The sequence below is a fragment of the Dermacentor andersoni genome, chromosome 1 (genome assembly GCF_023375885.2).
Source record: "Dermacentor andersoni chromosome 1, qqDerAnde1_hic_scaffold, whole genome shotgun sequence".
Lineage (NCBI taxonomy): Eukaryota > Metazoa > Arthropoda > Arachnida > Ixodida > Ixodidae > Dermacentor > Dermacentor andersoni.
This window is the reverse complement of record NC_092814.1, coordinates 1,952,627-1,970,047: the sequence shown is the minus strand read 5'-3', so window position 1 is coordinate 1,970,047 and position 17,421 is coordinate 1,952,627. Positions and strand designations below refer to the sequence as shown.

Here is a 17,421-nt window from a genome sequence, read left to right as displayed (position 1 = left end):
TGGCACTGAGCAGGTCACCGTATCCGCTGTAAGTCTGGACTGCCAACCGTACAGCGGGGTGCGCGCATTTCGGTACAGCCGAAAGCGCCTTAACTGCCCCCGAGAGTGACTGAATCATTTCGGCGGCGTTTTGCAACAGCGTCTCTGCGCCTGCTCCAAAGGGAACCGTTGGCGCGTTAGCGGCGCGGTCGAGCAAGGGTGAACAGTCCTCCAGCTCGATCAGCGGCGCGGTTTCCACAGGGATACCGGCCGCGGCGCCGCCAGCCCCACAGCAAAACGGGCTCCTAGCGGGGTGCGCCTGCTGTCGTTCACAGCCGCCACTTGAGGCAGCTATACGTGAATTGTTTAGGCCGCTTGCTGCCAACGTCGACAAAACAGGTGCGCGCTCGAAGGTTGCGCCACTGGGCACTACCGAATGCACTCCAAAGGGAGACGAGTGAGCGAAATTCGTGGCTGCAGCATTGTAATCCCCACAGGGGGCCGTGGCAGGCCACTGGTTTTGACTGCTCATTTGAGGAGCAGCCAGCGGGCAAACGTCGGAGAGGGCTAAGGCCCCGTTTCCGTGCTGCGCTCCGTAAACTCCACAGGGAGCCGATCGAGAGCGCTGCGACATCGCACTGCCTTGCATTCCGAAGGGAATCGTGGCAGACGAATGTGCTGGTGTGCACTGTTCGGGGAGGGCTCTGGCCCCGTTCCCAAACAACGCTACTGCTCCAATGGGAGCTGGTACGTAGCGCCTCATGTTGTCGTCCCCACAGGGGGCTGCGACAGGTGAGGGTGCATAAGTTCGCTGCTCACGGGGAGCACTGGCCACGTTATCGAGCAACGCGGCGTCTGCTCGCGGTAACAAAGGGCAAAAGTCACCTAACAAATGACAAAGGTCACTAGGTCTAGCAGACATAACGCGGCGAGTACAATATGCAAAGGCGTACTGACTCGGCTAAGCACAGACAAAAGCTTAATGAGCCTTTGAATCCGCGTTGGGCGCCAGTGTGGGGTCTTTGGGTCTCACAGGAGTACCGACCACCGCGGGTTCGAGCTTAGCGAGCCACAGGGCCGCGTCAGCCGTCAGCCTCTAGCGCCGCTGCGCGCGAGCTCAGGCCACGAGGGGCTACCGAGCGACGCACGCAAGAACACAGTATTGCCCTAAATTGACGGAAACCGTTTATTGTCTCCAACGGCACCCAACACTGCACGAACGCCCGGTCCCGGGACGGCGGGGAACCAAAGGGGTCCCACACCAAGGGCGAAAAATACAGTTAGGGGCGCCTGTAGCACGTCGCTGCGAGAGCACAGGCTCAAGCTGGGACGCGCCGCTAGGAAAAGTCCCGGTGGCTATGCTACTCGCTCTCGCGATAACCGATGGGCCAACTCGCGAGAGCTCGGGCAATCTCCTTCGGCTTGGGCCTCCGATGAGTGCGGCTCGGCGTGGTATGACCTCGCGCGAGCACTAGGCACCCGTTCTTCGGCTTAGCGTCGGGATAGGAACAACACGAGGTACGCGCTCCCCGCACGGGCAAAGGCACCGTGCGTGAGCTCAGTCCTAGTCACAAAGGTGTCGGCGGACGAGAGGAAGCATGTACGTACCGGGCGCAGTCCCAAGGAGCAAGAGGAGTCGCTACCGTCACGGCAGTAGCCACCAGGGGCCGCTCCGTGACGTCACTAGCTCCGCCCTCACCGCGAACCACCGCGAGTGGAGCGCCACCGCCAAAACTGGTTCGGAGCAAGGACGACGTGGCAAAAAGGATTGCAGACATGGGTGAAATGCGCCCGCGCCATGGCGCGTCGAATTCCCCAAATCCCCACAATCTCTCGTTGATACTGGAGCGCAGCTTTTAGTTATGAGCGCTGCTCTCCGCCGAAGGTTCAAAAAGGTTCTGACACCCGCCATACCGTGCACTGTGCGAGTCGCCGATGGGAATATTTCACCTGTCCTTGGAATGTGCACAGCACGTGTGACCATTGGGGGCCATTATATCGTTGTTCTATTTATCGTCCTTGAACACTGTCCGCACGACCTAATTATCGGCCTCGACTTCCTTTCGAAACACTCTGCCCAAATTGACTGCTCCGCAGGTGTTGTACCGTTGGATCTGCCGCTTCCTGCCGACTCAACAACTTGTGCTTTACACCGCTTATGTTCTGCTGAGTTTGCAAGGCTGTCTCCACAGGCGACTACAAATGTCCTCCTGACGCCCTGTCCTCCCGTACCTGATGATGGCGAGTACATCGTGTGGCCGCTTACTGATATGGTTTTGTCGCGCAATATTGCCCTACCGAGCACCTTAATCCGGATCTGCGAAAACTGCGCTCGCGTGCCCATCCTCAATTTTGGATTTTCGTCGCATGTGCTGCCACACGGTATGGAGATGAGTTGTATGGAGTTGTGGCAAGAGTGAGCGGCATTAGATCGGAGCCTCATCAAAATGATTGAATTTGCAGTGCTCATCTGCACTCAACAAAGTGTGGTAACCTGTGCTGCTGGAAGTGTGTGAGCTATCTCGAGATGAAATGTGCAATCAGCCAGCTCTTGCAGATTCAGAAAACACTTAAGACCAGAGGAAGATTTCTAAAACTACGAGACGGCAAACTGATTTGATAAATCATAGTTTGGATGTTTCCAGTACAGCAGCTGCACCAAAGGAAACTAAGTTGCGGTAAAGTTGGACTTCTGAAAGTAAGTACGTCAACATTACGCCAATGATAAACGCAATTCCACTACATGGATGACTTGCCTTGTATGAAAACATTGTTTTCATTTTTTGGTCTCCTGTTCGCCGCATAAGCATTGCGGATTAGGACGAAGTCTCACTGTTTAGTACAATGCGTTTGTCACTGGCTGACCACAAATTAATCGCTATCAATTTTGTGACTGATGAGTCGGCTGTGCTTACATAGGTGCGGATCCACCTCCAGAGGGTCATCACTGAATCGCATTTTTTTTTTACAGGAGCGTGCACACTTGCATAAATAGTGTTTTTTGACTGACTGCACACAGGTTACCAGGCTTTTTATCAATCTTTCAAATCACACACACAGGCGTACGTTATCCTCTTCATTTAGTAAAGAGGGGTATGTAGTGGCTGCACGTCTACGGATAACGTACACGTGCGCTACTGCGACACGCCCCTTTGATAAGAGCTTATATACCGCGGCGCCGAGCGTAGCCGGCGCACTTCTTCCCAGCTTATCACAGCCGGCGACCCAGCTGTTCTGGCGCTCGCCAGTCACCTTGTCAAGTGAATAAAGCAATTCCCTTTGCGTACTGTCCCTGCAACCGCCTGGTTCCTGCCTGCCTGGAAGAACACCACATAATGGCGACGAGGATCAACGCATCGACAGCGGGACCCTGCAGGTAAGTTGACAGTCTCTTCTTCGGAACCGACAATACTGCGAAATGGCCTCGCAGCTGGGACAGATGGAACCTTTTGACGACTCGACCAGTGACTGGACGTCGTACGACGAGCGACTATCATCGTATCTGAGGGCAAACAAGGTTCCAGCCGACCTTCAAGTCGACGTTTTCGTGAGTCTCATCGGTCCGAAAACCTACCAACTGTTAAAGTCTTTGACTGCTCACGATACGCCTACATCGAAGTCGTTAAGCGAGTTGAGGGAAGTTTTGAGCAAACACCTGTCGCCAAAGCCATCCGTTATTGCCGAGAGAGCCAAGTTTTATCGCGCCGTGCAGGGCGAAACGCAGACGATAGCTCAGTTTGTAGAAGGGATACGCAGGCTAGCTCAAACCTGAGATTTCGGTTCTTTTCTCGACGATGCGCTTCGCGACAAGTTTGTGTGTGGCATGCGGCGAATAGATATCCAGAGACAGCTGTTCGTCGAGGACAAGCACTTAACTTTCCAGAAGGCAGTTGACCGTGCTCTGGCGTCCGAGGCCACAATGAACAATGCAGTGACAGCCCATGATTTATCAGATAGCGGTGGCCTAGTTCACCGAATGCAGAGCGGAAAGCAGAAGAATAAGTACGCAAGTAAACATGCCAAATCCCAGCAGTGTTATCGCTGTGGTTCTTTTAAGCACGATGCGCAAGCGTGTTCGCACGTACGAGCTACTCGCTTCGAATGTAACTCATGGCAGGGGCACATGCGCAGAATGTGCAGAGCAAGAGCGGAACTAAAAAACCAGAAGCAGTGTATGCGCACGCTTGAGTGCAAGACCCAGCACGACTTCATTAAGCTCAACAGTGTTGACGTGTCACGAACGGCACCCATAATGGTAGGCGTAAATGTAGAAGGAACTACCGTAAACACGGAGCTCGACACTGGAGCAGCAGTATCGGTCATGTCGCACCATCAGGCTAAAGTGTACTTTCCTGGTGTTCGTTTGCAACCAACAAAGATGCAACTGAAGACGTACACAGGGGAAACCGTAAAGCCTATAGGAGTAATGGATGTGCTGGTCCGCCACAATAACCAAGAGTCACGATTGCCGCTTTACATTGTTCCGCAAGGCGGCATAGCGCTCTTAGGTCGCAACTGGCTACAGCATATCAGGCTAGACTGGGGTGGCATTCGAGGTCTTTGCAAGGTGTCCACTGCGTCAGGCAGTCCACCTGCAGCACTAGAAACGCTGCTACGGAAAAACGAACACCTGTTTAAGGATGAGCTAGGGACCATACAAGGAGAGCAGGCAAGCCTCAAGTTTAAGGATGACCAAGTGCCTTGTTTTCTAAAAGCACGGAGTGCACGTGCCTTTCGCTCTTGTGAAAAGGGTAGAGGCTGAATTGGAAAAGCTCGAGAAGTTGAGAATCATTTCTCGTGTCGCCAGTAGCAAGTATGCTACGCCAATTGTTCCCGTAGTAAAGAGCGACGGGTCGATTAGAATCTGTGGAGATTACAAACTCACGCTGAACCCAATCCTAGATGTAGAAACGTACCCGCTTCCAAAGCTGGATGAGCTTTTGGCAGCATTAGCTGGCGGTCAGAAATTCTCCAAAATTGATTTAAGTCGGGCTTATCAGCAAGTCGAGATGGACGAGGAATCCAAAGCCCACCTGACCTTGAACACGTCCAGGGGCTTATATGTTGTTAACCGCTTGCCTTTTGGCATCGTCTCAGCGCCGGCGATCTTTCAGAAGATCATGGATAATATTCTGAAAGGCCTTGACGGAGTTACTTGTTACATCGATGACATCATGGTCACCGGAAAGACTGAACAGGAGCACCTAAAGAATTTGGAGGCGGTATTGAGACGGTTATCAGACAGAGGCATCAGGGTAAAGAAAAAAAAATGCGAGTTTTTCAAAGACAAGTTGCAGTACTTGGGACATGTCATTAGCGCGCACGGAATTGAACCGGCAACTGACAAGCTAGAAGCCATCGCAAAGGCTCCGCGTCCCACGGACAAGCAGCAATTGCATTCACCGTTGGGCTTGATAAACTACTATGGCAAGTTTGTTCCTAACCTGTCTAACGTCGTTTTACCCCTAAACAGATTGCTGCGACTCGATGTTCCCTGGAGTGACGAGTGCGAAGCAGCCTTCTCGCATATCAAGCAGCTGCTGTCGCAGCCACCGGTTCTCGCTCACTACGACGCCAGTGCGCCCCTGCAACTGTCGTGTGATGCATCGGCATACGGTATAGGAGCTGTCATCTCTCATGTGGAGCCAAATGGTCAGTGCCATCCGGTTGCGTACGCATCACGTACCTTATCTTCAGCGGAGGCCAACTATAGTCAACTGGAAAAAGAGGCGCTCGTTCTAGTTTTCGGCGTCAAACGTTTCCACTACTATCTTTACGGGCGTTCATTTGTTCTCGTTACTGACCACAAACCCTTGCAGACAATTTTCGGTCCCAAGACGGGAATACCAACTGTCGCCGCAGCTAGACTGCAACGCTGGGCTTTAGTTCTGTCTGCTTACAATTTTACTTTGAAGTATAAGCCATCGAGTCAACACGCCGAAGCAGATTGCTTATCTCGATTGCCTCTGCCAAGTGAAAGTGAAGAATGCTCGGATGACCAGTTTTATCTCCTACTCATGCAGTCCTTGCCAATTAACTGTCGCGATGTGGCACGCGAAACGGCCCGAGATCCGATTCTAAAGATAGTCATGCAGCATGTAATGAACGGTTGGCCTGAGACCGTCGTGAGCGAAGAAATGAAGCCGTTTTTTCACAGAGGCTGTGAACTTTCTGCACAACTAGGGTGTCTTCTTCTTTGAATGCGTGTCGTTATTCCTCGGAAACACCAGTCGCAGATGCTCAAAGAATTGCACCAGGGACATCCTGGAATTGTTCGGATGAAAGAACTAGCACGTAGTTACGTGTGGTGGCCACCCACGAAACACGCAAGCAGCTATTTGATGTCTAAAAGATGTCTTGAACGGCTAATTCAAAAGCCTAGTAGCTGTCTTGATCAAGACATTTTGTAGCCATGGACGTCTAGAAGTACTTCAGTAAGCCCTGCTAACGTTACGCTAAAAGTTGGCTAATGGACAGCTTGACAAGAACAACTGAAGACTTTTATTAGACATTCCCTCAAATTTTTGCGGCAGCTGTTGCAGTAACACGACGCTTGCCCACAGTTACAATTTATTTTAAACGAGGCATGGACATAAGAAAAATAAGTTTATATTGTTGAATAGAGTGATGCACAGGTAGTTTTTCCAGATGTGAACCATGGGAATAGTGTAGTACAGCCTCATTGGTCAATTAGTGCTTTTTAATTAGACCAATGAATTGAATGCCACCTGTCAGAATTATTTTGCAAATAAAACAAGATCTGTATTGTATGCTGATATCATTCCAATGTTCACCCATTGACCTAAACAAGAACATCTCTGCATGAAACACGTCATTATTGACAAAACTTTGCCTTGCTGGGTCTCCACCAAATTGAAAGTTTCTAGCAAAGAAAAATTTTGTCAGTGATGCTGCAGTTCAGGCAAAAATTACATCCTGGTTTCACCTACAGGGGGCAGAATAGCCTTACACCAGTATACAAAACAGAACACTGTGCTCGCAATGAGTTAAGAAATAAAGGATAGTACACATATGGAAAAACACTCTGCGAACCACTCTAACTAGCAATATAAATACATTTTTTCTGATGTCCATGCTTCATTTAAAAGTAACTTGTAACTTACTTTGTGGGTGCCTCTTGTAAGGTAACATCACATGCTTGCACAGCATCACGCAGAAATAATGGCCAGTTCTTCGGCATACCATCCATTAGTGAATTCCTTGTACGTTGCATGTTACCAGAACTGAAAGATAAATCATAACATGCTGTCATTTCTTTTTTATAAACTGTACAATGAGCTTTCCATGCATAAAAGATGATTCCAAGTGAAAATGCAGCAAGACATCAGCTTCACACCATGTCACATACCATACTTTATTACCTAATAAATTAGAAAAGATGGAGAAAGTGCAATTAACAAGAGTGACAAATAGCAGCAAAGGTGATCATGGAACAATATTGAAGATGATTGCCGCCGCTGCCAGAGTAGGCCAGCCTTCGTAGGAGAGCACTTGCTGCCCACAAAAGCTTGCTGTCACAGGCCACGCGCGATAGTTCTTGTAGACATAGGCCAGCAATACCTGCACAGAAGATGAAAAAAAAGGCGAGGGAGGAAATGGGAATGTTGAAATTGAAACCTCAATTAGCAATATGTGCTAAGAAGTTTGGCTGACATTAAAAATAAATTTAAGCACTCCTTTCTCTTGAATTACGGGTATCTTAAGGTATGTATGCGATGATGTTTAAAATTATTAGTATATTTACTATCATAAGAAGCCAACAAACACTGACACCAAGGACAACATAGGGGAAATTACTTGTGCTTGATAAATGAAATAAAGAAACAATAAATTAATGGACATTAAAGTGGATAAGAAAACACCTCGCCACAGGTGGGAACCGAACCCACAACCTTCGCATTCCGCATGCTATGCTCTACCAATTGAGCTACAGCAGCATCGTTTTCCCATACACTTTCCTGGGTATTTATGTGTCCTAGTAGAACCCTGGGAGTGTTAGCCAGCGCCACAACTCTGAGACCTTGTTCCTGGCATATAGTCATTAAGTTGCATAGCAGAGTCAAAGTCTGCCTTTAAATTATTATATGGTGTTTTGTGGCTAAAAAGCCACTTATCAACCTGTCAAACAAGTCTGAGAAGCTTCCTGCAAAATATAATCAGTTTAAAACAGTAATTCACTCTGCAGGTAAATGATGTACTAACTTAATTAAAAAGTTAAATAGCATTTTATATTGTTGAACTAAAAGCAAGTTTGGGCATTTTGCGCTGCCTAGCTGTTGCCTTTCTTTCAAACTTAAACATGACACAGTACAGAGTAAGCAGGTACATGCAAAGGAGGACTGGTGATAAAGTAGTGTTCCAAAGCAACACTCCTAGCTAGATCAATCACTTTTGTTGATATATTTTCATGTGACCCTAATTTGCTTAGGGCAATACCTCACACAAATGATGCAACACCTTGGATGATGCGTCAACAAAATTGAAAGTATCTCATGATGTGATCAAACGATAACATTGCCCACTGTCTTGGAAGTCTTAACATGCTGTTTGCGCGAGAAAGTGCAAAGTGATTCGTATAAGTGGCAAATTTATCAGTGCATCTATAGCCTCAGGTAATTCTGAGAATCTATGTTGACTTGCAATTGAGAAGCCACTGCACACAAAAAGGTGTATTCAAGTAATGGTCCATGCTGAATAATTGCCCACCTAGTGAAAATGCAAATGTGGCAGGCTAATGATCCAGGGCAAATAGATTGCTAAATTCTGATAACACCTCCAATGATATTATTGAAATAGGTGATAAAAAACAGCACAGGTAAAATTGCAGTTATGACAAAATTCTAAAAGCACCTCTGCAAACTGCTAGAACCCTCAGCATCATGCCTGTTCTACGTGCACATATGTTGCAGCACAATCTCTCTCAGACACAGGCGCCTCCACACATCAATGTGCGATCTCCTCACAATAAGGTTAAAAACAGTCTGGCACAAGCTACCTAATGTGATTCATTTTGCAAGTGCCAGCCAAGTGCTAATGGGGGTAGAGCGAAATTGAAGTTTGTCCTTGTATGGAAGCCTCGGCCCATGTTTTATCAATTCTAGCGGAAAAGAACACCTTTTACAGCACACATAAATCTTAAATTAGACTGCTTGCTGACGCTGTACAGTAAATTCCTGTAAGGAAACTAAATCACACAGAAAACATTTAGAATACCAAACTAATCAAATACTGGCTTGAATACATTTGTGCATTAGGGAAGCAAGGTGTAATGTACACTGTTGTAGCAAATTTTTACACATGTATGGGATACTTGTATGACACAACAGAGTTAATTTTTGAGTTCTTACATAGCAATGACTACCTACAGGTACATTTTGTAAGGCTTAGCGAAACTAATTATTAGTATAACTGTGTATGTACACTGGCACTGAGAAATTGGTTATAATAGTGGCAACTTATAATGGACCAGTGCAAAAAAAAATGCCCGTTTGTGAGACACCAACTAGCTATTTTACCACGAAGCGCTCCCTGGCCTTAACCCATATATAAAGCACTGGGAGGACCAGAGAGGGTACAGTACATTGGCTTACACTGGTCATGATGAGGTACCGTCATCCAGCTAGCGCCAAGGGACAAGAAGGATGTCCAGCCATCTATAGAGTGAAAGGAACAAAATAAGATAGCATCAAGTCAGTTGAAAGGCAGATTTGCAATTACAAATAAGGTGACCCACTGACAGTCATTCATTGATAAATGCCAAGCTGTCGTGATTTCACTCCCAGCACCTACTAGGTTAAAGGTATTGCTGCTTATTTAGAACAAAACACAAGTGAAATTTGTACATCAGCAGACGATTTAATTTGGAATTGTATAGATGAAGTAAACATTGCAGTTATATTTTTGTTTTGCTATAAAGTGGGAACGCTACAAACTGCATAGTCACTGACACGCGCGCACGCGCAAGAACAAAAGGACACAAAATAGGGCGAGTTCAGTCTGGTTCAGCATTACAGCCAGCGCGTCGTCTTCGAATGCATTCCTTTCGGTTGGTTCGTGCAACGTTAACCACAAAGACTAACAAGCAGGGCAAAGTTCTGACTGGTGTTGCGGAACTCGTGGAGCGCGGTAGTGCTGAACGGCTGAACACAAGCAGAACCCTCGCATGGAATGACGAAAACTCGCAGGGCAGAAGAGCCCATATATCAAGAATTGTCGCGGGTAACACCTAAACATATTCACATTGCTGACGAAAAACGAAGTGCAATGTATTTCACTTACCGGAAAAAGTGTTATCCGAACGTGCGACGTACAAAGACGCACCGAGACACGAAGGCGGCGAACGCAGATCCCGCCATTGTGGTAGTAAGCCGTCGGCGAAAACACGCAATACAGCCGATGTCACGAAGCACTGATGCAAAACACACGGCAAACAGCATTAGCACAGCTAAATGACTCCAGTTAATATCCAGTATAAATGTACAGAACGGCTTAGAATGACGCACAACTGGATAACGAACCCACGACCGAGACATTGGGAGCGGCAGTGGCCGTGTTTTTCAAACTTCCTACCTCCCAGTGTTTCCAGCACAGAATGAGATGTCCGACAAATTTGGATTGTGCCGCCGAAGTGATCGCAGCGCGGTGGCTCTGTGACACCGCTGTGCAACGCCGGCGTTTCGCTCCTGCTGCTGTCAGTATACCTGCTGCGCGAACATAGAATGGTTTCCAAGCGTCGTGTGCGCGTCCCGTATGGAAAACAATAACACGCCCTTGATTGTTGAAGTTCTGGTGGGAAATAATTTAATATTAACGCCAATTAACTTGTGTTGCTTCCAACGAGTTCGATTTGTCTGTGGCGTCCTTTATTCGCTAACGCCGACGGCGGACGGTAACCGTACTTTTAACACGTCGTTGGGCATATTATGCACTTTTAGACAAAAAGATCTAGAAAAGTTCTCGAGTTAGACATTCTGAATATGTTTACCAAAACAGACTCTAGTGACACCAGTAGTGGATTTTGCCGCAGATAGAATATATACTAGCATACTCCAAGTGCTGAGGTTATGTTTAGAAGAAATTCTATTTTCTGTCTTATCATAGACCAAGACGTCTATAGCCGTTTGTAGCCGTTTCAAGAAGTTTTTAAGAGGTTCTGTGTTTCGTGGGCAGGCATCGATTGCGACATTGAGACCCAAGTGCGTTCTTGCAACCCCTGTTTAACTCTACGCGCGATGCCTTGCCCGGCTCCTTTGCACCCGTGGGCATGGCCAACCAGACCATGGGAACGTCTGCATATCGATTTTGCAGGACCTTTCAAGGGCGCCATGTTCCTGGTTGTGGTCGACGCTCACTCCAAGTGGCCGGAGGTGTGCCAAATGCGAGACACGTCCGCGGAAAACACAGTAAACAGTCTCCACGAAATCTTCTGCAGGTTTGGTTACCCTGAAGTTGTGGTATCTGACAATGGACCGCAGTTCATCTCAGCTGTGTTTTCAAACTACCTTAAGAGCATTGGCACGCGCCATGTAAGGACGTCAGCCTACCATCCGAGCAGTAATGGACAAGCTGAACGATTTGTCCAAACTTCGAAAGCGGCACTGCGGAAAAGTACTGCCGCGAGCTTAAGCACCACGTTGGGAGGGTTTTTGTTGTCTTACAGGAACACTCCACATGCCACCACGGGCGAGGCGCCGGCCACTCTCCTGCTACAGCGTAGACTCCGCACCCGTCTAGATGCCGTCAAGCCCTCGCTGCAGCAGAAGGTTTCGACGCGGCAGTTCGTCCAGACAGTGCGTCGCAAGCAGCGCGCACGTGAATTCGCTATGGGTGAAAGTGTTCTTGTGCGAAATTTCAGACGCGGTGCAAAGTGGTTGCCTGGAATTGTGTTAGGGCGGACTGGACCTGTTTCATAGAGAGTTCGCGTGGAAACCGGTCGAGGTGTGTTTGCCTGGAAGCGCCACCAGAACCACATAATTCAAGCCAGGGATATGGACTTTCCGTACATCCCTGAAGAGCGAGACGACCCCGAGCAGCTGCGACCCGACAGCTGCGGCCCGGTGCAGCCAGCTTCGTCTTCTCTTCCAGCCACGGCAGAGCGGCGTTATCCTGCAAGGCAGCGGCGCCCTCCAGACCGCTATGTGCCATGAACTACAATAAGAACGGGGGAGTGTAGTGGCTGCACGTCTACCGATAACCTACACGTGCGCTACTGTGACACGCCCCTTTGATAAGAGCTTATATACCGCGGCGCCGAGCGTAGCCGGCGCACTTCTTCCCAGCTTATCACAGCCGGCGGCCCAGCTGTGCTGGCGCTCGCCAGTCACCTTGTCAATGGAATAAAGCAATTCCCTTTGCGTACTGTCCCTGCAACCGCCTGGTTCCTGCCTGCCTGGAAGAACACCACAGGGTAAACATCGACAAAATGATGCAGCTCAAATAGCTTGAACGTGTATGCGTTTTCTATCCGCAGTGACGGACAAGATGGCTCGAGCATTGCATAATGCCATTCGCCTAAAGTCAGCCTCGCCGCAAGGCACCAGTGTCGCGCAATCAAGCATGCGCAATGTATTGCGGCGAAGTATACCAAGAGTGGAAAGCGGCTACTCGCTAGCGCCGACTCGCGGATTTTTTCGGAAGCCGGGAGGGGGTGATGGATTTTCCGCGCACGCGGTTTCTGCAGCTGTGTTGGCGTTTTGGTACTCTTAGATATGGAAAAAAAACAGTCGACGAGCGAAGAGCAACCGCGTGTGCAGTGTGCCACAATGCACAACTCGTGCAATATTGGGAAAAGTAAACCTGCACCACTTTCTAAAAGAGTAAAAAAGAACGGAGGAAGTTGTGGGCGGTCAAGCTCCGCATCGGGAAGAAAATGAGCGAAGAAATCTTATGTAGGGAGCATTTCAACAAAGACGACTTCTTTTGGGGCCACCTTAGTGAGCGTAATTGACTGTTTCGCTGCTCTCAATGATTTCATTTGATTTTTGTTGCGAGCTGAATGTGAAACTTTGCCTTAAAGACGAGTTGAAGCCCTTAATTACAAAAGCGGGTGAAGAGACACGCCAATCCTTCGCAAAAGATCACGCTGCAGTCCCACGAAGCAACAGCAGCAGGGTTGGCCGAAGAAAGCCCTCCACAGATTCCCATGTAAATTTAAGTACGAAAGTGTCGCCGTTTATTAAATTTTCTACCTGCACTCGCGCTATTTCGGTAAATATACTCTGCGACGGTGCCTGACGCTGCGTCGCGAGCATTGCAAACCTGGTAACGTATTCCGAAACTGTTCTTAGTCGTTCTGCGTGAGAATGAAGCAGGCGGTCAGTGCACAAAGCATTCGCTTCTTCTTCTTTTTGGCCATGGCGAAAGGTGTGTACCGATCGAAGGTCGCGCGCACGCGTTTCTGATTTTTTATTTGTTCTCTTTGGTCTTAAAGCATCTCTTCTATGACATTATTGCACGAAACAAGGGCCAGGACTGCGTACCTGAAGCGGTCACTGATGAAGACTGCGCGTGCGAGCTTCCCTACAGCACGCGAAAGCGCTAATTGCGCTGGAAACGGGGCGCGCTGGCACACTCATCGTCTCGCTCATATATTGTAAATCGACACTACTGAAATGTTTCCGTGTCATCTGGCATTTTTAACAAGCATTCCGCAACTATGCTGGTGCATGGAGCCATGTATCTCGTCTTGAATGCAAACATGGCGACAAGGGGGGTACTGCGCTTTGTTTACATCCGAGCGCTACCGATTAAGTGCTTGGTGTCAATTCTCGTACATCGCGTATAGATTACAAAACGTAAGGAGAAATAGTGACCTTTACGGCACCGGTTACATCGCAGACTTTAACCTTTATAGTATGCTGCGGGCCTCTTACGGCGCGCTTGTTTGCAGGCAGAGTCACTCGACCTGGACAGCCGCGCTTGGCGTCTCTCGTATTTCACGCCATATTATATGGCCAGCGTTATACGTAGCCTCTCCTTCGACATCACATCTCTGCGTGTCCTTAGCAAAGTCAAGGATCGCGCTTAGAGATAACAGAGGCCCGTCGGCCGCCTGCTTCTGCAGGTGTGCACGCTTTCGTATCGCTTCCATCACGTCCAACCCCGCCATATTCAAACGTTCTCCGCGCCGCCTATACGCCTCGTGCACCGCCTATAGAGGCGCCACTGAAAGCCACCTAGCGGACCCTTCCAACAGTACACGCGGGAGCAGTAGAAGACTACAACCCTTTGGGTGGCTGAAGTTCCAGCTGCGATTTCTCCTTTGTTCGGGTGCCAGACTGCTTCTTCTGCGGTGACAGCTGTGGGGAAAAGGCTGACCTCTGTGCGAGCGGGTATGAACACGATGTTAACGGTGTTTGGGACAACATGGTCCACATACGTGCAAGGTGTGTCCCGCAGACAAACGCCATAAATCCCATTTACATAACGTGGAGCTCATGTTCACTAGCCGATAAATTTTGTTGAGTGATGTGATCTCTCGATGGTTTTTTATTATTCTACCCTTGCTGCAATGCTGCTTCTGTACCTGAATAATAAGCACCCGTCGTTAGTGCAGACTTACATCAAACAAATCCGCACGGTGCAATCTCTGCATATGCCGTTGTGATTTTTCTGCCGATGAATACATGTGACATCGCCGAATAAGTGCAGTCGAAGTCGCCTCAAGAAGAGTAATTGCCAATTTATTGATGGAAACGCGTACACTAGCCAACGAAGTCACCAAACACACGGATTAATAAAAGCGCGTGTTAGTGCTGTACCACCGATGCAATTCTGCTGCATACGCCGATGAATTACCGTTCCTGCTGCAGTTTGTGCAATTTTAAATTTCAAAAGGGAGCTGCTTGGAAACGTACAAAGCTAAAGACTTACTAACTTTTCAGTACTTTTTTATATTACTAGAGAGAGGTGCCACATGATATATTTAAAGGCAGAGCAGCGCCAGTCAAAGTAGATGAGAGCTGGCGGCAAGGCCCGGTTTAGTCGTCTGCAGCGTAAGTATAAGAAAGAATTCAGTTGAGTACAAAACTCACATGCAAGAAGGGACTACGTTGTGAAACAAACAAATCACTCGGCGTGTTAAGTTTGCTCAGGCAGCATCGAGGCGTGATGACTTCCCAAACGGGACGCGAACTTTTCAGCGAGAAATGGAACAAAAATACCATGTGCAGCAGCTATTAGGCATTCTCGCCCTGAACTACGTCAAACCTCGATATAACGAACACGCATATAACGAATTATTGAATATATCGAACTCTTCCGAAATATTTTTGGCAAACACATGTATTTTTAACTTCCTATAGCGAACGCGGTTTGGCATAAAACGGATATAACGAACTTCGCGACGCCAAGCCCTACCTCACTTTAATAGCAGGCGGCAGGCTTCGTTGCACTACAAGTTTGTTGTGCGGCGCAGCAAACGTTCAGGACTACCTCGCAGGCGCTGACAGCGCCACAGATGCCACGTCGTCATCGAGAGTTGACAGCCAAAGAAATCGTCCGCATCTCACAACCGCTGACAGCGCTGCTTCAGCAGCGGCGGCAGCGGCGTGATAGAATGTTGCTTTTGCGTTTTAGTGTTAGCAGTGGCGTGGCCGTCGTAGCGTTGTCTGGAGGCTCTTTCGGTGGTCGTGTCGAGTGCGGTGCGCGGGCGTGCGTAGTGCTGTGATGGCGATGAATGTGAAAAAAAGAGTGGCACTGACGTTAAAGACCAAGCTCGAGATAATTGAACGTGTCGAGAACGGCGAAAAGAAGTGCATTCTTGCGGACTTATTTGGCATCCCAAGGAGCACTTTGAGTACCATTGTGAAGAACAAAGCTGTCATCAAGGCACAAGCACACGAGACCATGCGGACAAGTGCACAGCGTCTTCGGCGATGGTGACGATCCCGACGAAGCAGAAGCAGAGCTCCGCGAGCTCGATGAGGCCTGGAACGATTTTTCGCGTTTTGTTGGTGACATGCCCGTAACAATGACTGTAGAAGACTTCGCAGGTGGCGACGACATCTCAGCGACCACGGCTGTACTGACGGACGCCGAAATCGCTGCGGAAGTCTCTGAACATCCCGCAGACGAAGCTCAGGCTGACCCTGTAGACGATGAGAACATTCCGACTTCACAAGAAGCACTTGCTGCGTTGGATTTACTGCGCCGTCACTGCAGTGCTATTGAGGGCAGTGGGTTTGCCCTTGTTGAGTGTTTGCAAACTGTGGAACAGGGCGTGATACGGAATGCGATCAACACCAAGAAGCAGGCCGCGATAACGCAGTTCTTTGTGCGTAAATAAATGAACGTGACCCAAGTAAGCATCGTTCGAGTTGCTGTGCCTTCTCTGATTGAATTTTGCTCCTCTTGCATGTATTTTTTTACGAAATTTTACATTACGAATTATGAATATAGCGAACTAATTTCCGACTTTTTAACTGTTCGTTATAACGAGGTTTCACTGGCTATTTTCTAAACACATTTCCAAAAACGCAAACAATATCTAAGATGCCCTCGGGCGAAAAGAATAAAGCTGTTAAAGAAGCACTTCCTTGGTATCATTCCGATAAGACACAGCGTAATTTATACTTTTTACAAACAAGGCAGGGTGAAAACTTCGCGGCTCAATAGAATCGACAAGAGTTATGCATGGATCAACTAGCAACAGTTAAACATGTGCAAAGCCACGCATAAAATAGATGTAAAAACGCGAAGTGCGCGACAGCTGGAGCCAGAATTTACCGCGCCACATGAAACCAACAATTTCAGTTCTTGCAAACTTCAGTAGCTTTAACATACAACGCAATGCGCTCGTGCAGTCGTGCCGCCTAGCTAGCGCAACGCGGTAACGAAGCGGAAAACAATATAAGCGGCAAACAGCATTCCGAACTTTAGCGAAATGCCTTTAAACCTCATGCCGCACTGCAGACGAACTTCGTTGCTCACGCGTCTATGATCGAGTGGAAAAAAACACCGACGAGACAAAGGAAAGGATGAGAACAAGAAATTTCCCTTCGAAGCGACGATCCATTTTTGCTACCGTTGCTCCTGCTGATGAGGCTTTGCCGGGAATGATTAGAACCGTATCGCCGGCACGTTTTCACCGGTATTTGAGCCCCCCGCACTGCAACAATCCTTCTTCGACATTCCCTGAAGCTTTGGCCACCCCACACGTGCGAATGGTGTTGCCTATCTTGCTCTGAGAACGTGAATAAGACAGAGAAGCACGATCAATGACACAACAAACTACGGCGCGCGCCAGGCTCCTCTCCCGCGTGTTCTGCGCAAGGCCGCCACCAGTGGCGCGTCCGTCGGCGTGCACGGCGCCTAGGCGCTGGAAAGTGCGCGTGCCGTCACGTCTCCTGTCGCAGTACAAGCACGGAGACGCCGAAAAAGTGTACTGGCAGGCCTTCAGAGGTATTTCGCACGCGGTTGTAG

At 48.6% G+C, this 17,421-nt stretch overlaps 2 long non-coding RNA genes across 2 annotated transcripts in view; both read right to left on the bottom strand.

Annotated features, from left to right (window-relative positions):
• LOC140215533 (uncharacterized) overlaps window positions 1-17,421 on the bottom strand; it is a 192,684-nt gene that overhangs the window by 82,804 nt on the left and 92,459 nt on the right. The gene's annotated exons all lie outside the window — the stretch shown is intronic.
• LOC129380357 (uncharacterized) lies at window positions 7,359-10,916 on the bottom strand. The gene is made up of 3 exons (XR_008608351.2): window positions 10,279-10,916; window positions 9,591-9,653; window positions 7,359-7,560 (listed from the first exon to the last, which is right to left on the bottom strand). It is a non-coding gene; the product is annotated as an uncharacterized lncRNA (long non-coding RNA).